Below are 25,214 nucleotides of genomic sequence, written 5' to 3' on the forward strand. Positions count from 1 at the left end.
CTGTTTACTCCTGATTTCGTGTATTTTCCTGTTCAAATAAAAATTTAAAAAAACACTTGTTCTACTATTCTGTGTTCCCTTAAGTCTGCTGATAAAAATGGTATCTCACTTGTGTGGGTAGACCTAGTGCCAGCAACAGGAAATGGCCCAAAACACAACCTGGACACATCACATTTTTCAACTCAAACTGACCCTTTTTTGCATACACTTAACTGTAGATTTTGGGCCCTAGCTCAGCTGGCACCTTAGGAAACCTAGCAAACCTATACATTTTTGGAAACTAGACACCCAGAAAAATCCTGGATGAGGTGACTTGTGTGGTTCTCATAATGTTCTCTGACCCCAAATCCCATGCAAACTTCACACTTTGTCTAAAAAAAACATTTTCCTCACATTTGATTGATGGAAAGCTCTGGAATCTGAGGGAAGCCACAAACTTCCTTCCACCCTGCATTTACTCACATATTCTGATAAAAATGGTACCTCACTTGTGTGGGTAGGCCTAGTGCCCCCGACAGGAAACGGCTTAAAACATATACTGGAGACATAAAAAATGATCTATCACAAAACAGCCTGGTTTTGCAAAGGGGTAACCTGTGCTTTTGGTCTCAGGCTCAGCGGCCATGTAGGGAAATTTATAAAACCTGACATTTTTTCTTTTAACTAGAAATCCGGGAAAGTCCAGGGGAGAGAGGCTTGCGTGGACCCCTCAACGTTTTCTTACTCAGAATCCCATGAAAACCTTAAATTCAGATAAAAAGTCACGTTTTCCTCTCATTTCTGGGTGGGAAAGTTGTGGGATGACTGTGCCAGCACAAATTTCCTACCACTCAGCGTTCCCCCAAGTCTCCCGATAAAAATAAAACCTCACTTGTGTGGGTGGACCAAGTGACCACGACAAGGAAGGGCTCAAACCGTATTGTGGAGACATCAAAATTATCCATCACAAAACGACATGGTTTTGCAAGGGGGGCACCTGCATTTTTGGTCCTGGGCTCGGCGGCCATCTAGGAAAACCTACAAAAACCCAGTCATTTCTGAGAACTAGGTAACCGAGTGAGTCCAAGGATTTCTGACTTGCATGGATCCTCCAATGTTTTCTTATCCATAATCCCCTGCAAATATAAAATTTTGCTAAAAAATCTAATTTTTCTCACATTTCTGCGTGGGATCACTGTGCAGGTGTCTAGTTTTCAGAAATGTCTGGGTTTAGAAGGTTTCTCTAGGTAGCCACCAAGCCCAGGACCAAACCACACGAGCATCCTTTGCAAAAACAGGTTGTTTTTTATAGATAGGGGGCACCAGGGTTTTTGTTCCCAGGATCGGCGGAGATCTAGGTATTTTCTAATGTGGGGCAGAAACACTGTGCCCATTTTTTTTGGGCAGGTAGGGGCATTGGCATGACTATTCTGGGCAGCCCCCACCCCAACACTTAGAACAAAATAGTCCCTGGTACCTAGTGGGCTTTTGTGCCCCCCCCCGAGGGGCAGATCTGGGGCCATTTCCCACATGTACCCCCGGGGGGTGGGGGAGAGCAGAAAGATTTTTGCCCATTGTTTTATGGGGTGGGGCATTGGCACGCCCATTTGGGAAGCCCCCATCCCTACAATAGGAAGGGGGCAGATTGGGGGCTATTGTCTCACCTGCCCCCTAGGGGAGGCAGAAAGACTTCGGTCCCCATTTATGTAGGGTGGGGCATCGCCATTCCATTGTGGGTAGCCCCCACCCCTCTTTTATAAAAAGAAAATCCCTGTTGTCTAGAGCGCTTTCTGCCCCACCCCTATATATTTAAAAAAAATCCCTGGTGCCTAGTGGGCTTTCTGCCCCCACCCGGAGGCCTGAAAGACAATAGTTTTAACTGATTTGGGGAGGCATGGTCTTGCCCATTGTGGGCAGCCACCACCCCTCTTTCATGAAAATTAAAAAATATATCCCTGGTGTCTGGTGGGCTTTCTGCCCCCGAGGGGCAGATCTGAGGTAATAACCCATATCTGCCCCTGGGGGGCATAAAGACTGAACAGGTAATGGCACACCGTGTGTTGTAACAGCTGAATTTGTTGCTATACAAAAAGAGGAAAGAAAACCCATCAGCCCACCCAATGGCGGAGCATCATCATCTGGGATTTTTTTGAGGAAACTGGTATCTAGTAGGTGTCTCACTAGTTATTATCGTGAGATATCGTTATCTAGATCCTCCAGTGATGGAAAAGCCATGAATTTGAATCAAGTGGTGCTGAAAAATAATTTGCAGTGATTAAATGTGAAATAAATCATAAATGTAAGAAAAAGATTAGGATTAAATATTATGATGCCAAAAGACAGTTTTATTATGGGGTCATCATAATGTTAAGATTAAAAACAGAGTGTTGATAGTATAAAAAATGATGTAACTATCATCGGATGTATAAGAAGGTCGACATGTTTCAGACAAGATCAGGTCGGTAGGTAGACCGTTGGCTTTCTTCAGGACCAATATTGTACACTACTGCAAAATAAGAGAGGTGTGTAAATAAACAAACATCCTACCATGTGTCACAATCCAACGTGTAGGAGTGAAATCTCTGACAATGGATTCTTTCCTGCAGAATAAACATAAATATACAAACACAGACAGTACGTTTGAAGACCACTAACATAACATATAATAGCTGCAGTATATTTTGTAAATCTTCAACAATAAACTCAAAAAGTACTAAATGTAACTGGATACACTAGGTATCTCAATTGGACTCACCCAAACAATCTTGGGATCGGACCTCCCCTCTCCTGGCACTCGCTCAGGCGATGAGGCTCCGCTCTGTGAAATGGAGAAGCATGGCAAAGGACAAGAATATTATCCCTCTATTCTTTTCACATTTTCAAATAACCTTGGTACTATGAATAGCAAATAAGAATGCAATCTGTAGCAGACCCTAATTCAATGTGACAATTAATATTTGTCATAGATCGTTATTGGAAAATTCAGATGTATTTAGACTCACTAAGTTCTAATTTCATGAGTCTAAACAAAAAGGGCGTATAAAAGCAATACCCTCACAAATATAAGTGGCTAAGATACACAAAGCACATTCCCCCGTGCAAAAGAAACCAAGTATGGCCCCCAGTGTTTTGGAGAAAATGTGCTCATTGGAGGCTCGTCGGAAGAGGTGTATAACTCCAGGCATGCCACCGAAGTAGAGAGGATCCCCAGGAGACCATCGAAAGCGCATCGCCGCCATACCTGTCCGTCGGTACCCCAAGCTATTCCTAAGCTGAGGGGGAGGTACCGGACAGAACAGGGAGGCGTCTATATATACGCTATTCCTGCTTGACCGATCGCGGCCAATTAGGATCATGCATACCAGAAAGGAACCCGGTTTCAACCGAAACGCATATTGTGTTTCCTGTTGTCTCCTGATCACTGCAGAGAAATCAGGGATGTTAAGTAGGCCCAGCTGGAGTCTGTTACGTATAGGTACCAGACCAGATCGAAGACTGGTTAAATTGACTAGCCAATCACATCCTTAGTAGCACCACAAGCGCGAGAAGTGCCATAGCGGACTTAGAAGGGAGCTGTTGAAGTGCGTAGCATAGATAGAGGACTGCTTACGTTGACTAACCAATCACATCCTTAGTAGACCATGGGTATTGAAAAAGCACAAGAACTGCAAGAGTGACAGTCATTTACATGGTGACCTGTCCGTGTTCCTTGAAATATGTGGGCATGACAACCAGGAAAGTTTAGTTGAGGATCAACGAACATTAGAGCACCATAAGATGCAATAAACAAGCGATACGACTCACCAGCCATTTTCTAAATAAAAAACACAAAGCAGAAGAAATGAGATGGGTGGTTCTTGAACAGCCATTTATTCCCCAAAACATCAGTGACATCACACGCTACCTGTTCATAAAAGAGCAGAAATGGATTTTCAAGCTCAAATGCGACACGGAAGGCTTGAATGATGACATTCTGTGGGTGATGATCTGATCCTGCGCCATAAGCATACGCTGTCTAATATCTTGGGCATAGATCGGACGATCTACACATTGACTTTCCATCTATGTGTATACTAATCCTCTTCACATATCAGATAAGTGGACATTTGCTAGTATACTGTACATTTATATGCCTTCCGCAATTGGTCTATTCTACTTGAATTACATATCTCTGGTTTTAAATAGCTGACGTACGGGTACAATTATAGAGACGGATGTTATTCGATTTACCGTCCCTCTTAGACTACCTGAAATTTTGGGAATCAGCGTCAAATCTTCATCCACTTGGGTACCATAGTACCAGACAGGCTGACTTTTGCTAGTATACTGCACATTTCTATGCCTTCCGCAATTGATCTATTCCATTTGAATTACATACTTCTGGTTTATAAAGTTGACCGTATGGGCAGAATTATAGAGTTGGATGTTATTCGACTTACCGTCCCTCTTATACTACCTGTAATTTTTGGAATCAGTATACAATTTTCATTTACCCTAGGCACCTTAGTATGTCCTTGCTTGACGGTGTGGTCTTTGTCTGCCTACAACATTGGCAGATGAGTATTGTTTGGGTGCGAGGGGGTGCTCTTATCCATACATTAACATGGGTGGACCCCAGCGGGTGCGCAATGTTACATCGCAATTACACAATATTTTCCCGTGCATGCCCTTATAGGTCAAAAAGTGCCTAAATTTGTTGGACTTCCTGCATCTTATTTATGTCAAGTTGCCAACATAAGTGTTTGTCCGATCCTACTCGGTGCCATGCCACTGATGGCATGGTTTGGTGTTCTATTTGGAGCACTTCATTACAAAGGGCAATCAATGGTTTGAGAGTTAGGCATCTCGAGAATACAGAGGCGTACAGCCATTAACGGGATTTCACGGGAAACTTTATGTCATCTGCAACCATATTCAGTTCCGTGTTATGACGTTGTATACTCACAAACTTTCTTTGAATCCGATTGGATACCTGAGACGGGCATGCTCAGCATATACGCACTTCAACACCTCCCTTTCAAGTCCGCTATGGTATTTTGCGCCCTTGCGGTGCTACTAAGGATGTGATTGGTTAGTCAACTTAAGCAGTCCTCTATCTATGCTATGCACTTCAACAGCTCCCTTCCAAGTCCGCTATGGTACTTCTCGCGCTTGTGGTGCTACTAAGGATGTGATTGGCTAGTCAATTTAACCAGTCTTTGATCTGGTCCGGTACCTATACGTAACAGACTCCAGCTGGGCCTACTTAACATCCCCGATTTCTCTGCAGTGATCACGAGACAACAGGAAACACAATATGCGCTTCCGATTGAAACCGGGTTCCTTTCTGGTCCGCATAATCCTAATTGGCCGCGATCGGTCAAGCAGGAATAGCGTATATATAGACGCCTCCCTGTTCCATCCGCTACCTCCCCCTCAGCTTAGGAATAGCTTATGGTACCGACGGACAGGTATGGCGGCGATGCGCTTTCGATAGTCTCCTGGGGATCCGCTCTACTTCGGTGGCATGCCTGGAGTTATACACCTCTTCCGACGAGCCTCCAATGAGCACATTTTCTCCAAAACACTGGGGGCCATACTTGGTTTCTTTTGCACGGGGGAATGTGCTTTGTGCATCTTAGCCACTTATATTTGTGAGGGTATTGCTTTTATACGCCCTTTTTGTTTAGACTCATGAAATTAGAACTTAGTGAGTCTAAATACATCTGAATTTACCAATAACGATCTATGACAAATATTAATTGTCACATTGAATTAGGGTCTGCTACAGATTGCATTCTTATTTGCTATTCATAGTACCAAGGTTATTTGAAAATTTGAAAAGAATGGAGGGATAATATTCTTGTCCTTTGCCACGCTTCTCCATTTCACAGAGCGGGGCCTCATCGCCTGAGCGAGTGCCAGGAGAGGCGAGGTCCGATCCCAAGATTGTTTGGGTGAGTCCAATTGAGATACCTAGTGTATCCAGTTACATTTACTACTTTTTGAGTTTATTGTTGAAGATTTACAGAATATACTGCGGCTATTATATGTTATGTTAGTGGTCTTCAAACGTACTCTCTGTGTTTGTATATTTATGTTTATTCTGCAGGAAAGAATCCATTGTCAGAGATTTCACTCCTACACGTTGGATTGTGACACATGGTAGGATGTTTGTTTATTTACACACCTCTCTTATTTTGCAGTAGTGTACAATATTGGTCCTGAAGAAAGCCAACGTCTACCTACCGACCTGATCTTGGCTGAACCATGTCGACCTTCCTATACATCCGATGATAGTTACATAATTTTTTATACTATCAACACTCTGTTTTTAATCTCAACATTATGATGACCCCATAATAAAACTATCTTTTGGCATCATAATAGTTAATCTTAATCTTTTTCTCACATTTAGGATTTATTTCACATTTAATCACTGCAAATTATTTTTCAGCACCACTTGATTCAAATTCATGGCTTTTCCATCACTGGCGGATCTAGATAAGGACATCTCACGATAATAACTAGTGAGACACCTGCTAGATACCAGTTTCCTAAAAAAAAATCCCAGATGATGATGCTCCGCCATTGGGTGGGCTGATGGGTTTTCTTTCCACTTTTTGTACAGCAACACATTCAGCTGTTACAACACATGGTGTGCCACTACCTGTTCATTCTTAGCTTCATTCTTAGCTTCATGTCACTAGACCTGTACTACCCATTTGTGTTATCGATATAGTTAGGTTGGGGGATAGGATACTACTTGGTCTCTAATCTTGTTTCTCCCCTTGGACCCTCTGTTAAATTGAGTTTTTGCATAGGGCATAAAGACTGTCCTTTTGTGTTTGGTGGGTGGGGGCATTGGCATGCCCATTTTGGGCAGCGCCCACTCCTACATATTCAAATGAAAATAATCTCTGATGCCTAGTGTGCTTTCTGCCCCCCAGGGATCTGATTGAGGGCCATTGCACCATCTGCCCCAAGGGGGTATAAAGACTGAATGTGCCCAAAAATATGTGGGGGGAGCCAAGACTTTTGCCCAAGGGGCTGCTCCCCGTCCCTGGTGTCTAGTGATGGAACCCTGCTTAGGGACCGCCATCCTGCGGCAATCCCCAAGCAGGGATCCACTACAGAAAAATACCATTGGAAAGGGGAGATTCTCCCCTTTGCAATGATATCTCTCCCGTCGGCCTAGGTGCTTGGGGGGGCTGAGATAGCCCCACAAGCATGCAGTTAGTGACACTTTCAATGTAATGACATCAGCGCACCATGGGCACCGGTAGTCATTTACACTGAAAGAAAAAGGCCTCAGCAGCTGGGGAAGCTCTTCCCCAGCTCCTGAAGTGGGAAAAAAAGGAAATCCCTCTGTTGTAGACAACAGAGGAATTTCCTGGTCATGTGCAGAGGACAAAACAGTTCCGTCCTCAGCACACGATTACCATGGCAGAGGACGGAACTGTTCCATCCTCAGCATGGAACAGGTTCAATGAATGCACGGAGACAGAGTGAAAAGATGGAAAATATTGACTGAGGAAACCGAGTCAGACAAGCATTTGCAATGCAATAGGTCTCGCATTTGTGAAAGTTGAAACTATTGGCGTTGTAAATGATATTGTTTTTTACTTATGTTTTTATGTTTGTAGTGGACTGCATGTATGGTGTTTGTAGTGGAATTGTGTGGTTTGAATTGGAATTGTTAGTTGTGGAATTGTGTAGGGTGGAATTGTGTGGTGTGTAGTTTATTTGTGTAGTGGAATTGTGTGGTATGGTGAATAGATAGGAGTGAGAGCTGTATAAAATAGACACAAAGTAAGATTGCGAGGCATAGTTGAATCATGTGTGAAGTGGTGTATGAACTGTAGACAGAGTCGTTTGGCAAGCACGCCGTCCCTGGTGACCAATTGCTCTGATTCTCCCACAGAAACAAATAGTCTCCATTCATTCATCCAAAATAACCATAGTCTGCACTTCAGTGCATAATTTATTGACACAAAATAAACCTTAAAACAAACCATGACTAATATTACTAAATCCTGGGAGTTGTCCATTTAACTGAATTTGAAATGTATATCTGGAATATGCATATTTCGTGCATGACCCTGCGACCACTAGTTTTCCAAAATAAAAGTGGTTTTATAGTACTTACAGACAAGTAAACTCAGCAGAACAACTTTCATCTATGTCACAAATCCCACACCTCGAAACTGGGGAACCGGGTGCAAGTCTCAGCAGAGACGCTCACCACTCTGTGATTCTGGGCAAATCACTTAATATCGCCCTGCCTAACAAAATAAATGTGTCCATCTGTAAAACAACTGGTGCTAATGTAAAGCGCTCTGATACCTTCGGGATCGAGTCTGCGCTATATAAAACAAAAAACTGTGAATAAGAGCCGGTACTTGTTGCACTGCTGGAAAGTTGAGGTATTCGTACACTTGGTTTTGCTAATAAATAATGCATGAAAAAGGGTGTGTGTCAGTTCTCGAACTTTTTCCACACATTTTTTCGGGCATAACGTGAAAGGTATGTGCCTCATATGTGGCATATAATGCGATCTGCAAAATTAATGCACTTTCATTTGTAGATTGACATGCTACTTTCTTATAAACTATAGTTCGCATTTACAGCAGCCTGTCAGGTGTATGGTTGCAACATCTGCCCTACCCCCCCTGGATCTATACAAAAATCAGAAAATAGCAGCTGGTCAAGAAATTGCTACACATTTCCCATAAAACTGATTTATCTTCCCTCTATTCCAGCCAGATCACTGTATCATTCCCTGCTCGAGTACCATTCTGAGGATGTCAATTTGCGGAAGTGATGTCGCATACAAGAATTGACTTTGGGCGACTGCCACAATGGGAAATATATAGCCAGCTTAGACCTAGGGGGTCATTATGATGGCGTGCCGATCGCCACCGCCCGACCGGCAGTGGCGATCCCTACCAGTAGTGCATGTACACTACAGTTTTTGGAGAAGCATACAAGGGTCTGAAGATTCCTTTAGATATCTTCAGTTACTATCAAGGAACGATCAGTTCTTGGAACATGCTGGGGGTGCACCAGCGCTTTACAAGGAACAACAATTGACCTTGAAGAGGTTCCGTACTATTCCTCCAAATCCATCACGAAAGGCAGTGGAACACATTGCCGTGAAAGTCACACCAGTGCAAGCACCAGTAAAACACGTTTCTACAGAGCTTCACTGTGTGGAAGGAGTTCATTAGAGTCCGTGCTGCACCAAGAGCTGCGTAGATTTGTGTTGTGTGCATGTTGGCACAGGTGCTGTTCAGGGAGGAGGTATGGGGTGAGTGCTTTTGCTGGAATTAGAACACACACGCATTCCGTTTCACTTTCCACTGTAACCCCCTCCATTCCCACCTGACCCCAAAGCCCATTCAACTGTGCCTGGCTCCAGATCTGAGGTACTAGCAGGCCCGTTTAAGAGATCAGACGGTCAGCTCAATAAACACAGACGTGCTCTGGGAGGTCGATGTCCGGCAGCACACTGCACAATCCAAACACCCCTGGCCTCCATCCCTTAAACGTGCATCACTCAATGAGGCAACACTTTGGAATAGGGTTCCCCTCCCCAGTAGGAGCCTGTTGAACACCTGCAGCCCCCTTTTTAAAGTTGACCTATGCCACCACTGGCGGGGCTTGAAACCTCATCTTAGAGGGGCCTGTGACTTCCAATTAAGCATGGGCGTAAAATCCGTTCCGCTCGCGGATTTTGCAGATTTTCGGCAAATTTGCAATCCGCGAACTCTCGCGAACTTGCCGAAAATTCGTAAATCCGTGCAAAGCGGATTTTTTGCTTGGTCGCACTTGCCAACTACAATACTATACAATTTCGCGGGAGTAAACACTTGCGAACATGTAGTTGCGGCGGGCAGCGACAATCTCGCAATTGCGAGATTGCAAAATTTGCAATTTCGCACAAGAAATCCACCAGCAGGCAGCATAAACCTTGAAAATTATGATTTTTATCAGAATAACTCCTCAGGTTGACATTTGCCTGCACTTTTTTTTTGCAAGGAGTCCATTTTGGGGGGGGGGGGGGGGGGGGGTGGGAGGAAGGAAGTGCCCCACAGTCTCCAACTTCCTGTTCCTGTCCAGCAGGCTCCTCCCAGTGCTTTCTTCATGTGCTGGTCACTTTGATTTGGATCTTGACCTGGAAGGATTACTTTTTGTGGATGCTGCTGGATATTTGGATTTTTGCAAAACTGAAAGCACTCAGCAGGTGCAAAAGTTCAATCTTATCATTAGTAACCATTCCCTGTAGTGCCTGGAAGGATTACTTTTTGTGGATGCTGCTGGATATTTGGATTTTTGCAAAACTGAAAGCACTCAGCAGGTGCAAAAGTTCAATCTTATCATTAGTAACCATTCCCTGTAGTGCTTCCTGAGGGGCCCCTTCAGAGTTCACTTGCCTACTTGCAACTATTCTATGACCCTGCCCTGACCCTCACAGCAGGCTCAGAGAATAGCTACAAGTATACAACAAAGGTCCTGTTAAAAAAATTACACTGCAACAGAAAGCAATTACAGATAAGGAAGCAGGTGCCAGCCTGGAAGTTCAAATTCAGTGACACATTAATCAGCCCCTAATTCATTCATGTCAGTTGAGGCAGGGCAAGTGTGCTTTTCCCCCCATAATCTTACAGTGATGAACTAGAGGGTGGCTTGGGTGAGCCAGAGGGTGGCATGGGTGAGCCAGAGGGTGGCAGTGGTGAAACAGAGGGTGGCAGTGGTGAAACAGAGGGTGCTGTGATGAACCAGATGTAGAAACAACATGTTCGCGACCGTTGCTACCCGAAAAGTAAGTTCGCGTTTGCGAACTGGTAAAAAACCCTTGAGAAATGGCAGAAACACTTGCGAACACAAAAAAAAAAGGAATCCGCAAAATTCGCGAGAGTTCGCGGATTTTGCGGATTGCGAATCCGTAAATACGCAATTTCGCGGATTGTCAATTCGCAAAATCCGCCCATGCTTGCTTCCAATCCATCAGCCCTTGCCTCTCAGCTACAGGTTCGGAGGAATGATGACGGCACATACAAGCAATACATGTACACACAATACATGTACAAACAATATATGTACAAACGAACGTTCCCAGACACATTCAGCTCTGCCTGTGATGACAGCCATCCATTATCCAGTGTGTCGCCAGTGAGGGCCCAAACAAATCCTAATAATAAAGGTAAAGAATAGCTACAAGGGATTTAGTTTATCTATTGACTTGTGATAAATTCGTGAGTTAGTTAGCAAAAATCTAACTCAAATGTATCTATAGGATAACACCAGAACTTTTCTAAGATAGAAACAGTTAATGTTACGTAAGGGATGAGGAAAGAACAAGCACATGCAAAAGTAATTTTGTCTGAAAAATATTGTATTGAATCAAACAGTACATAAATGAATCTATGGGGATATAATAAAACAAATCAAATTGATTATATGCAAAAAGCTGTTATGGACAGAGGTATACACAAGACAACAAGTCAGTTCATAACAGTTCATCAGCTCCTGTAAATTATAAGCAGTAACCAAGTCAAATAATGTACAATGGTTAATTCTTGGTGCAAATGAATTGCTTATGGAGGTGATGAGGAAGTCGACGTTTCGGTCTTGGTTGCAGGTGTCTGTAAGACCATCATCAGAACAGAAATGTTTTTTGCGAAAGAGTGCCCCCTAAGTAAGAACAATATATTGTAATTACTTATTATGTCAACAGAGTGCAATCACTGCATAGACAAAAACAATATTTAAAACAGTTCAACAGAACAACCATGTGCTAACACCCTAGTGATGTACTCTATACTATTTATATGCTCATTTAATAAGTATAATAAAAATCAGTTTGAGACTTAGTCTTAGAGAGGCCATGACTACTTTGGCACAACATAAACCAGGTTCTGTATATTGGAAACCTGTCAATTTTATAATCAAAAACATTTGAACAAACGTTTGTGCTGAATAGATCATTGTTGCTTAGATTGAGCAAAACATGAATTGACAAAATAGTTTAGTAGAAAACTTTTGGAAAACTACTAGCGACTCTGTTAATAGCAGTGTTACCAGCATTCCTATGTTGAAAAGTGTCAGGAACTTACTTGGTGATCTAATGCAAGATATTCAAAAAGATGAATCACTGGAAATATTCGCGCACTGAAGCTCTAATCTAGAAAGATAGAGCAAGGGGTTACCTTAAGGATTGTAAACATGCAACTATTTGTGTAGACAAGAGGCGAGGCATTAGTCATACCTGTAGCCAGGCGAAGCCCGGATGCGAAGTTGAAAATCTTTGACCGGCAAATTAATCTGGTCAGGTCGAAAGCAGTCTCTATGAAAAGGAGGGGAGGTACATGTGTATGAAATTTGGAGCCGCCATGGAAATCAAAGTCAAGTCAAGTAATCAACATCAGAGCGGTCACTTTTAAGTACTTGAATCGAAAGTTGCCGACAATACAGCAACCTTCATACCGGCAAACAAGCTCTTATGAAATCGAGGCAGCGTCGGCTGTCAATCCGTGATTAATAAAATACCGACTCACTGGAAAAATGGTACTATGTTTGGAGCCGCATCGATAGAACGATGGGCTATATTAACATCTAAAATTGGTGTTAAACATAAATCGAAGACTCCGAGGTCAAAGTATTTTAAAGGACCATCGGAAACATTAAGTTAAAGGTGTAAACCTAATGGAACATATCGCTCATGATACTCGGACTCAACTAGAGATTAATGCTAACACTTAAATTAAATAAAGCCACGCAGTGAAGTAACTTACTTGTATGATAGCGCAATAGCGTGTTCCGTGTACAGGGTCAGTAGCATCGGTCCGCAGCGAATGCAGAGGGCTAGCAGCTGACTGGGTTTTAAATGGACAACCCGGAAGCAGTTTAATTGCTGCCGGGGAGACAAAGGAGGGACTTGCTCTCAGTATTTGAATAAGGAAAACGTCGGCCATATTGAAGTGTCTCGAAAACTACATTATATCAAAAGAGTCGAAGTGCTGGTAACAGTTGCAATTATGAAACCACACAATGCAACTGGAATATATTAAAAAACATTTTGATCAGTTTTGCAAAAAATTCGGTGTGAAATTAAAAATAACACAAATTACGATCACATATTGTTTGTCACAAAATGATATGTTAACATCCAATTAATAGCAAATCACAATTCATCCTGTGAATAATCATGTGTTTAAACAACATTACCATGCGGAAATATTGAGATCACGAATATGAATGTTGTAACATACCTCAATGGAAAAGAGAATATTTATCATTTCATTATCAAGCTCTTTAAACATGCACAAGCATATGTGTGTACAATCATGTGGCAGTGTGACATAGTTTGGTGTCTTTGAAATAATCACAGAAACGCATTGCTGAGCTAACAACTAAGTCAAAAGGAATGCCTTTAGGTTAGACATGCCAAAGTTTGCCATTCAGTGCAGGAATTAAGGCCTTTCTTGACAGAGTCTGCCAAACAGATCCAACGTTGTTCTTTAAGAGTTAGGATACGGTCCACATTAGGTTGTCTAATTGTGGGTTTGACAGTCTCTACTACCCACCAAAGCATCTCCTTTTCAGTGTGTTTTTGACCAAGAAAGTGCTCAACCAAGGGGGCATTCTCTGTGCGACAGCGAATCCTTGATTGGTCTTGGAGAATGCGTTTCTTCACTACCTGTGTGGTCTTGCCAAAATATTGAAGGCCACAAGGACATTGGATACAGTACACAACATTAGACGTGTTACAGTTTGAAAATCCTTTAAGAGTGATGGTCTTGCCATTCAGCAAAAAACTTTTTAAATTACTGGTGGTTGAACATGCTGTACAATGATTACATTTGTAGTGACCTATGACTGGACTTAATTGACGCATATTTTCGACCATGTTGGTATCTTTGGTTCTGTATGCATGTACCAGTCTATCTCTGAGGTTAGTGCCTCTTTTGAAAGCAAACATAGGCTTTTCTACCAATTCTGGGTGACAAGATAGTAATGTCCAATACTTGGAAATTAGTTTCTTGATTGAATTGCTCGCTGTTCCGAATGTCGTGACACAGACCAATCTGGGCACTGATGTCTTGCTTGTCACCTGTAAAAGTGCCTCACGATCATTATACCAAGCACGTTTGAGCGACTGTTTGAGTAGTTTGTTTGGATACCCGCGGGCATGTAGCTTTACTTTCAGTTGTTGTGCTTCGGTGAAATAATCAACCCATCTTGAGCAATTTATTTGAAGGCGAAGGAATTGCCCGAAGGGCAAACCATCTCTCAGGGCTTGTGGATGATGGCTATTATATTTCAGGAGCATGTGGCGTTCAGTCGGCTTTGTGAATAGTGTGGTATATAGAGTGTTATCAACACTAGCCTTGATCGAAATATCTAAAAAGTCCATACTGTGTTGGTCATGCACAAGTGTGAATGATGGAATTCCATAAGGGTATCACATGTACCCCGCCAAATGAAAAAAATATCATATATATATTGCAGCCAGCATCGCAAGCTGGCTGCGAAAGGATTACTGATGTCATAGATGAATTGTTTTTCGAATTCAGACACGTAGATATTGGCCCGTTGCCACCCCTTTCTGTTGTTGGTAGAAGGTTTTGTCGCAAATGAAGAAGTTTTCACAGAGGGAGATGCAAATGCATTCTACAATTAAGTCTGTGGGGACTGCATGGGGTCTGGGTCTACTTTCCAAAAGATTATTTAAAATCGCAAGAACATCAATCTGTGGAAAATTCGTGTAAAGACTCTCGATGTCCATTGACACCAAGAGTTCCTTACTGCTGTCAAAAGGAAGATTTTCCACCACGTTAATAACAGCTGTGGTGTCCCTGATATAGTGCTCTTTCTCTGTGGCGAATGGACGCATGAAAAAGTCCGCATATTGTGCCAGGGGCTTGAGAATGGAGTTGCACCCTGACACAATAGGACGGCCAGGTGGGCACGTCTGGCTCTTGTGCACTTTAGGCAGTATATAAATTGCTGGGACTGTAGGTGACTTGTTTATAAGGAAAGCTGCCTCCCTCTCACTGACATCCTGATTGTTAATTTCTTTCAGAGATACATCAACTTTCCATACCTGGCGTCTATGGTGCGCATAAGTACTTAAAGGATATGCCAAATCATGATTTGTGGGCAGGAGAACAATCTTTTGTGCGTGTTGTTTTATGACTTTATTAGGTTTCACTACACGGAGCGCAACAGAGGCTACAGTATACACGTGCCCCAATGTAATTGGTATCAAGAGAATAACGGAGCACTGAAGGTTATTCTGACATTTGAAGTAAAACCTCTCTCAGTTCTCTGCAATCTAACCACACGGTTAAATCTCTATGGTAAAGAGCTGGTGCTCGCGAGAATATAAAAAGACACCTAAAGCCTTGACTAAACAATAACGCGGACTGATAGTAACTTACGAGGTCAGTCAATAGCGTGGCATGAAGACAGCGTGCGTCCAACATTCAAAGCAGCATACATAATTGCGAAAACCAAAGCCGATACTTAAAGGACGCGAACCGGAAGAACGTCACCCAGATCGGGCAATCGGCAATTGGTGAAAATAAAGAACGGCCTCAAAGTGCCTTTGGAATCTGCGGCCATCTTTACGTGTCTGTGTATGAAACAAAATGCGACGGCTATGGAGCATGGCCCTTAAGGCAAAGGACAGCTGATATGTAAAGGGATTATCCTTAACCAATTGTCATAAAAGTAACTAATAAACAAATCTGGGAAGTGCAAATGAAAACACAAAAAAATAAATATTGCTTGGCTTTGAAACATAATGAACAAGCCTGCATCTATTAGAAACTACGAAGGGTTCATATTACATTACAGTCGACATGCAATATCAAGCATAACTGCAAATCCTTTAAATATATGTCAAGACACATGTTAAAAATATGTTATGTTGACACATGTTTGAAATATCAACATCTTGCACAGTAATTAGCATTTTAAGTCACAGAGTAGTCATATATTGCTAATCGACACAATGATCAATGGATACATGATATTATTACACATGTCATAGTCTGGACCTGTGATACTTAGCAGAATAACGGTAAATTAGAACCAGCAGAGATTCATATGCTTACAGTATACACAAACTTACTGAACACAGATATTACACTATCAGAGTGTTACATGTCAGGGGTATATTGAGCAATATAAGAAAGAGAGCAAAACAGATGGAAATGTCACTATACATCAACTATCAGCGATATATATCAACTTGCTATCTAAGATGTAACTGTAAAGGCATCATAGCTCGGGGCCAGTTTAAGCCCCGAACCAGTGGCGACAGCATATTTGCATTTGCATCCAATTTTTAAACCATGTTTCTTTTCAACCTTTTATGTAATCCTTATGTAATCCATGTTCGCTTTCTATTTCAACCATTTAACTTGCCTCCCGCAAGGTAGTGCAATTTCCCAAGTTTCTCATGTTATGGCGGGCCATCCGAACCTCTTTTTCCAATAACACGTATTGAGACACAGTTCATTATGCGTAGTTTATTGTAACCCAATGCATTTCAGACCCAACAGGTCCTTCGTCAGGGGATGTTCAACAAAAAAGAGGCCAAACCCACCTCACACCAAATTTCTCATGACCAGTGGCAGAGTTCAGAACCAATTTGTACTCATGCTCTAGATGTGTACCTTAACACTATACTTCAAGGTCGTGGTGTGTTTATTACTTAGTCCTAAAAATTACACCCAGGTCCACTCCCACTCTAAACACTAGAAATAAAGTGAGCAAAGAGAGAGTGCCTCACGGTAACACTGCCCGAAGGGGTTCCTGGCTAACAATTGCCAGTATACCCACTTCTCATCATCGGCCACTCTCTCTTTGTGTGAGTAAAAGAAAGAAAATTACAGATAGTGATTCCCTAACTGATGTAAACACGGTGCAAAAATGAAAATCTTCTAAATTCCCCCAACTAAATTCAAGTAAAACTCAAATGTGTGTGCACCTAGAACCCCTATGATAGCCAAAAACAATCAAAACTAAAAAGGAAAAAACTTGCTAGCTGGACTGTTTTATTCGGATGCTGCAAGATTTCCCATTTAAAAATGGTTAATAATATACTATGTATCTTTACTCTGTGCCGACATGTTTCATTGCCTTGAATTTCCGCAATTTCATCAGGGCAAAAATGGGTTCTGTTTTCAGTCTTTGCTTTTGTAAGTCCACAGGACCTGTGGTGATAATTAAAAACAAACAAACAAAGCGGAAAAGAAAAGTTAGCCGCCAACAAAGGACTTGATGAAGCCACAATGCTATGGACATACAACATTTAGAAGAAACACACTAGGAAAAGTCCACTGTTACCTGATGGCTGCCAGCTACTGCATACCTACAACCATCAAATGCGTTAGACACTGTGTCATAAGATCACGTGTCTGGTGGTGGCGCAGTTAAAATCTGGCCCCCTGTAAAACAAAGTATGCACGCCGTGAGGTCAATGGTAATTGCACATGCATGCCGTAACCCTCAACCAGGTATCAAGTACCCTGACCGGGGAACCAACTAGCTTGACCCCTCCAATAAAATGCATTGCCTTCTCCCCCAACAGATACTGAACAGAATACTGCTGAACGAAATACCCATGCGCCCGGTGAACGGAGAGCCAACAGGCCCCCCATTTAATATCATGGCACAAGCGGGCACTTCAAACTCGCTGTAAATGACACGTAAGTTAATGCACGTGGCTAGCACAGCCACCCAAGTTTCAAAAGGTTCTCTTACCGCTGCCGAGTCTGCTCGGTCCCAATCGCTGCTCCCACTAACTGCTGGCACCGCCTGTATAAAAGCCCATTACGGGCATTGCAAACAACGTGCTGACGCGTCACGTTACGTGTCAGAAACCAGCAGGCGGCCATTTTGGAACGGGTCCGGGCACTTTAATAAAGTTAATTGACATCATGAATTGAGTGCAGTGCCACATTAATACCCGTTACCCCTGAAAGGATAAACATTATTCACAATTGGCAATAAAAGAAAGAAACAGTGTATCGGAAGCAGAAATGCAGCAGAAAATTATTGTAACTGCGGAAATGATGATGGAATCTATGCGTTGCAAAATCTATTATTACTTTTACAAGGCAATCACCAAAAAGAGTAGAGACATTCAAGGACCCGTGCATATGTGGGGCACCACTATAAACAGTTGACCAAATTTGTCAATGCCATAGCTAGCCCGGTCAAGGGCAAGGGTGCTCCTAAGCCTAGAAACACACCAGGAATGGTTCTGTATGCTGCTAAACCAGCCAGGGAAATGGCATGAATGATGCACACGCCGGCGACGACACAAACAGGGGTGCATATAAATGCTCATGATTCGTCTGAAATGGTAAAAATGATATTCATTGTTATAGCGTCGTTCAGCACCTACTCACTCTGTTCCATTCAATCCCATCATTAAGTCCCTCCCGGTCAGCCTTCTCGGAGAAAATCCATTTGGCTTCCTTCCGAGCTAGAATCGCTTCCATATTGTGTGTTTCGCCAGCAACTTTCTCCAGAACTGTCCATTTGAAATCCCTATAGTCATATCCCTGTTCTGTGAAATGTTGTACAAGACGGGTGGTCAGTTTTTTCGCTTTGATAGTGCTGACATGCTCCTGAAACCGGATTTTCACATTCCATGAAGTCAGTCCAATGTAGTACAACCCGCGACTACACGTCAACCTGTAAATTACATGTGACGTGTTACAATTGCTAAAGCGATTGAGATGCCACGTTCTTCGATTATGCAATGTAACACTTTTAGTAGCAGTGGTGAGACCACATACAGAACAGCTTCCACACGGATAATGTCCAGTAGGGAGCGTGCATGGTTGGGACTGAGCGGAAATGCGTGTGTGCACCAACTTATCTCTCAAGTTAGGTGCTCTCTTAAAGGCGAACCGGGGGGTAGGCATTTTGCTAGATGCAGTGTCCAAGATGGACCAATGTTTTCTAATGATCTGGCGCATTTGAGTGGAAAGGCGATCAAAAGTCGTCACTATGGGAAGACAAGCCTGCCTTTCCTTAACATTTCTCTCAAGTAACGCATCCCGTGGGGTGTAAGGGCCCGTTTGCGTGCCTGTTTGATCACTGTGATGGGATACTCTCTCTCTCTTAGTTTGGTAACCAACCCCTCCGACTGTTCTAAAAATGCATCGGTGGTGGAACAATTACGTCTGTATCACAAAAACTGTCCCACAGGGAGATTATCCCTGAGTGCCCGGGGATGGAAAGAACGGTAATGAAGAAGAGAATTTTTGTCGGTGTTCTTATGGTGCACATTGTTACCAATTTGGAATCAACCACAGATATATCGATATCAAGGTACACAGCCGACGTGTTACTAATGGTCCAAGTAAACCGTAGGCTATCATCAGCCCGGTTGAGCCACTGTAAAAATGACACTAGACGGTCCTCTGTACCTGTCCAGATACAGAGGACATTGTCTATATATCTCCTCCATAACGAGATGTTACTCAGATATGGATTGGTGGAGTGGTGGACCACATTCTCCTCAAACTGGCCCACATAAATGCAGGCCAGACTTGGGGCGAATGTGGCCCCCATAGACGTCCCAGACGTTTTTAAATATAGTTGGCCTCTATACTCAAAAAAATTTCTGGTAAGTGCCAACTCTATGCATTGCATAACAAAGGACTGGGGTGTGTCATAGAACCATCCCAACTCACCCAGGGCGCGCGCTGCTGCCACCAGCATCGCGTCCTGGGGGATACTTGTATACAATGATTCAATGTCGATGGTTACTAAAAGTTGGTTACTGGGCTCAAAATCCATTTCCTTGATGATATTCAGTATATCTGTGGTATCCTGCACATACGAATCTTGTGTTATCACAGCATCACGCAGAAAAAAATCTGCAAACTGCGACAAGGGTTCCAAGACTGATTGGATGCCCGAAACAATTGGGCACCCAGGAGGCGGACGCTGTGGCTTATGAATTTTCGGCAAGATGTAAAATGCCGGTACCCGTGGTTTGGTGTTAATAATAAAGTCCGCCTCCTTAGATGTTATCCATTTCTTAGCCACAGCATCCGCCACCATGATTTTAATGGTATCGAGGAGTTCCGGGGTGGGATCACGCATAAGAGGATGGTAATTAGTGTGGACCTCCAACAGTGTCATGACCTCTTTTTCATAATCACTGGTGTTAAGCACAACAATGGCCCCGCCTTTATCGGCTTGTTTTATGGTAATGGCGGAATTGTCTTGCAGTGTTCTCACAGCAAGCCAGTCCGCCTTACTCATATTGTGTGTGGAATTCTGATTATTAGAATGATCAAGATTCTCAATTTCTCGTAATACACGTTGTTCGAACATTGCCACCTCGGGTCCCAAGGAAGCCGAGGGCGGGCAGACATTCGATGGGCGATGAAGATTAGTGTGAAAAATAGATAGGGGAGTCTTTTCTTTGTCTGAAATTTTTTTTTGTAATTTAATCTTCCTCATCATTTCCGCTATTTCAATTCTGCACAAAAAAGAGTCGTGTTTGGGGGTCGGCACAAACGCAAGTCCCTTATTAAGGACCTCCCTTTCACTAGATGATAAAGTATATGAAGATAAGTTGACTACAATGTCATTAAAGTAGGTAGATGCTGGCAGATTCCCAATACTCAGTTCTGAAAGGTTCGACCTCTGCTCCGGGTAATGCGGGGGGAGTGTGTCTGCCATGTTGCTTGAGCCCTGCCTCTGCCTCGTCCCTGCTGGGCCTGCCCCCTCCCCCTCGACCTCCTCGCTGGGTTTGCTCTAAAAAAAGCCCTCAGGAGCACCCCCAAATCCTCATCCGATCTATTTTCTGGTGCAAAATTAACTCAGCTCGGATTAGATGTTGTGGGGCGTTCAAGTGCCTCCTCGTCTTCACTGCTTGTGTTATCAAACCGCCAGTTGTTGGGAGTCCTCCTAGTTCCTCTATACCCCCCTCTTTGAAAATTCTGTCCTCTTCTCTGTAAATTCTGAGCACGTGGCTGTACTACTGGGACATTATAATATTCATCTTCTGTGTATGGAAACGCCCAGGTATGTGTAAAACGCTCTAGATTTTTCTTCAGCCCCTTGATCTTCTGGTTGACCATATAGGTCTTATATTCCAGGAGGTCACCCTGTATACGTGCTAGTTGTTCCTTAGCATCTGCCAATACGGTGTTGTTCTTCAGTGTGTCCTCTAGCTCAAGAATCTCCTTCAACAGCTCCTCACTCAGCCTTTTGGCCGTTTTGGACATCAGACTCAACCAATCTCTGATGCATTTGTTAGCTATAAAGCTCCAATCCACCCGAAATTGTTTGTCCTCGAGGAAGATCTTGGGTTCTAACTTGACAAGCAGACTCGGGGGGTAGGCTCCTTCCCGTAGATACTTGGTCATAAGAGCCCCATGTAGGGCAACCCTAATCTGTCGTTTCTTTAAATTGGTCAACTTCTCCCATTCCTCCCTAGCTGTGCTGTCAGTAGCAAGGGGCACATCTGATAAAAGTGGAGGAGCAGAGAGGTCAATGCTATCTGTTCGTCAGAGAATGCAAGGCAGTTCATTACAGCGTGAACGTGAATTAATCGCTGTGTGAACTAATGGAAATATTAAAAATGTGTGTCTTCAAAACAAATCAATCCCGCTGGTTGTATGTAAAAATGAAAACAATTTAATCCAAGGCTCTCACGGCTGGGCCGCCGTTCAAACAAAGTCAGGGGATAACTGTAAATAACAATCAGACATGCTTTTAAATCAACATACATGTGTAGATACACTTTTAAACATTGTCATTAGCTTTTAAAAAAAACACAGTTAGTCGATTATAATGATTACCAACATGTTTGTCAAAAACCTCTTTTTTGTGGTGGCTACGATCTTTCTCCTCACTTTCTGTTCACCCTTTTGCTCTGTCACTGCTTTGTTAATGCCTTCCCTCCTCTTCAACCGTTAGTCAACTCCTCCTCCCTATTGAACCATCCAATCACTAATCACAATATCCCTCTCTATGATGTTATTCACCCCCACATCACCTCCAATCCGCCTTTTGAGTACATTTGCATCCAAATATCACATCTCCTTTTCCCCATTCAAACCAACTCAATCTTTCTCTGTTCGTTGCACTCCTTCCCTCTCCCTCAGCCCCTCTCGATAATCTGTCATTAACCCCCACCTATCTACTGCACCGTCTTCGTTCTCCTCTTTCACGCAGCCAAAGCTTTCACCTTCTCTGCTTCCACCCATGTTTTAAACCTCACCTGCCGACTTCATTTCCTGTTCCCTCCTCCATTAACTCCGCCCTAGCCACCCACCGCACACCTGGGACACTGCAACACCCATGATGCACTACAATGTACCTAATAACATGGTGAATTAATTCACCTGTGTTTTTATTGTAACGCATATTTATATAAATATCATTTAAATGTAACATTTTGACAAACAAGAATGTGTCTGAAATTTCACGTTGCTATTTAATGTTAATCTAACTCCCTTAAAAATAAATGTGCGAAATGAACCCGAATCTTCCGCCTTGCATGGAGACAGCAAAATCATTTTCCCGTTTTTAGATACTTTTCTCTGAAAAGAGCCTGGTACAACAACCGTGAAGCTTTGCTGACAGTGAAATCGAAGACTGCACAACCACACTTAGTCTGTGTCACAACATTTGGGACAGCTACCAACAAAATCAAAAGAATAGTTTAAAAGCACTGGCCTTTTCTAGCCTCCCTGCCAGAACTAGTAGTCAAACCTCTTTTTCTTTCAAAAGAGGTCCCAATTTGAGAGACCGGCTTGTGCATGCCTACAAAACACCACAACAAAATGTGGTTGATGATATGAGGCAACTGACCCCTGTGATTGGACATTTTAAGTGCAATCACTGTGTAGCTTGTCAAAGCACCAGTAATATCAAATCTTTTGATCTCAATGGTGAAACAGTGACACGTCACAATTTCTCAAACTGCATTACGTCAAATGTTTTGTACTGCATTCAATGCCCCTGTGGTTTGAAATATATTGGAAAAACAACACAAGTGGTTAAAAAGCGGATCCTTCAGCATCAATCCAGGGTCCGCTGTAAAACTGAGAATGCTCTGCTAGTTGAACACTATATCTACAAGAAACATACTGAAAAAGAAATGCTGTGGTGGGTTATCGAGGTTGTAAAACCCACTATTAGACAATCCTTTGAAGACCGTGTTCTCACACTCAAAGAACAACGTTGGATTTGTAGAGCTGACACAGTGAAACATGGCCTGAACTCTCAGACTGAGTGGCAGACACTGGCATGCCTTTTAATAACATCGGCGCCTTTACAGTTACACCTTAGACAGCAAGTTGATAGATATATATATAGCTGATAGTTGATGTATAGTGACATTTTCATCTGTTTTGCTCTCTTTCTTATATTGCTCAATATACCCCTGACATGTAACACTCTGATAGTGTAATATCTGTGTTCAGTAAGTTTGTGTATACTGTAAGCATATGAATCTCTGCTGGTTCTAATTTACCATTATTCTGCTAAGTATCACAGGTCCAGACTATGACATGTGTAATAATATCATGTATCCATTGATCACTGTGTTGATTAGCAATATATGACTACTCTGTGACTTAACATGCTAATTACTGTGCAAGATGTTGATATTTCAAACATGTGTCAACATAAGATAATTTTAACATGTGTCTTGACATATATTTAAAGGATTTGCAGTTATGCTTGATATTGCATGTTGATTGTAATGTAATATGAACCCTTCATAGTTACTAATAGATGCAGGCTTGTTCATTACGTGTCAAAGCCAAGCAATATTTATTTTTTTGTGTTTTCATTTGCACTTCCCAGATGTGTTTATTAGTTACTTTTATGACAATCGGTTAAGGATAATCCCTTTACATATCAGCTGTCCTTTGCCTTAAGGGCCATGCTCCATATCCGTTGCATTTTGTTTCATACACAGACACTTAAAGATGGCCGCCGATTCCAAAGGCACTTTGAGGCCGTTCTTTATGTTCACCAATTGTTGATTATTCGATCCGGGTGAAGTTATTCCGGTTCGCGTCCTTTAAGTATCGGCTTCGGTTTTCTCAATTATGTATGCTGCTTTGAATGTTGGACGCTTGCTGTCTTCATGCCACGCCATTGACTGGCCTCGTAAGTTACTATCAGTCCGCTTTATTGTTTAGTCAAGGCTTTAGGTGTCTTTTTATTTTCTCGCGAGCACCATCTCTTTAACATAGAGCTTTAACCGTGTGGTTAGATTGCAGAGAACTGATAGAGATTTTACTTCAAATGTCAGAATAACCTTCAGTGCTCCGTTATTCTCTTGATACCAATTACAGTAGGGCACGTCTATACTGTAGCCTCTGTCACTTTTAATCAACAAATTTTGTCGTAATCTAGCAGCCGTGTTTCACGCTCACCATGTTTGTCTAGCCTCGGTATTTATTACGTATAAATATATATGATACGAGGTGTTTTAACATCATGTATCAGTGCCCGTTGTTATAATTTATGTTTTTTGATGACACATCCCTTGATCTCAATCAGTTGGCTTTCCTCGGCATAGTGTTAACCATGAATCAGCCGGGTCAAGCATCATCTAACACAATGTTATTTGGGATTCAAGTTTTTTAACCCCCGAGTATTCTTTTTCCTTATTAAATGCTGACGTTTAACTTAACTTCAATTAATATTAGGACATTTGATGAGTAAATGTCTGTTGTACTAAAACATATATACTTATATATTCTTTTTGTGCTCCGTGTAGTGAAACCTAAGAAAGTCATAAAACACCACACACTGAAGATTGCTCTCCTGCCCACAACGAATGATTTGGCAGATCCTTTAAGTACTTATGCGCACCATAGACGCCAGGTATGGAAAGTTGGTGTATCTCTGAAAGAAATAAACAATCAGGATGTCACCTACAAGAACCGTCTAATGTGACGTGTTCTTTTCCCAAGATATAACTAAGTTTGGCGTTTTGACCATTGATTTATCCTTTGGTATATGGCTGCATTTTATTATTGTACACAAGTAAGCCTCTCCTTTGACCATCTCTAGAGGTGATGGTGGTTATCTCAAGTTAGGATGTTTTCATCTGGAATGTGCATTTATCTCACAAAATCAATGTTTTGATAAATTGAACTTTGGCACTTTTTCTACACGGGTTCCTTTTCTTTCTATGTACTGTTGGAGAAATATCATGTTTTCATTTGTGTAATACATTGTATTAT

General features: G+C 42.3%; 1 protein-coding gene and 1 long non-coding RNA gene across 3 annotated transcripts in view; one reads left to right on the plus strand and one right to left on the minus strand.

Moving 5' to 3' along the window:
- The window catches only part of LOC144826662 (beta-1,3-galactosyltransferase 2-like), a 228,161-nt gene that overhangs the window by 48,957 nt on the left and 153,990 nt on the right, over nucleotides 1-25,214 (plus strand). The window lies entirely within an intron of this gene.
- LOC144773225 (uncharacterized) lies at nucleotides 11,351-12,311 on the minus strand. Its single transcript, XR_013599932.1, has 3 exons — nucleotides 12,230-12,311; nucleotides 12,078-12,145; nucleotides 11,351-11,655 (listed from the first exon to the last, which is right to left on the minus strand). It is a non-coding gene; the product is annotated as an uncharacterized LOC144773225 (long non-coding RNA).

The sequence above is a fragment of the Lissotriton helveticus genome, chromosome 1_1, assembly GCF_964261635.1.
Source record: "Lissotriton helveticus chromosome 1_1, aLisHel1.1, whole genome shotgun sequence".
Taxonomy (NCBI): Eukaryota; Metazoa; Chordata; class Amphibia; order Caudata; family Salamandridae; genus Lissotriton; species Lissotriton helveticus.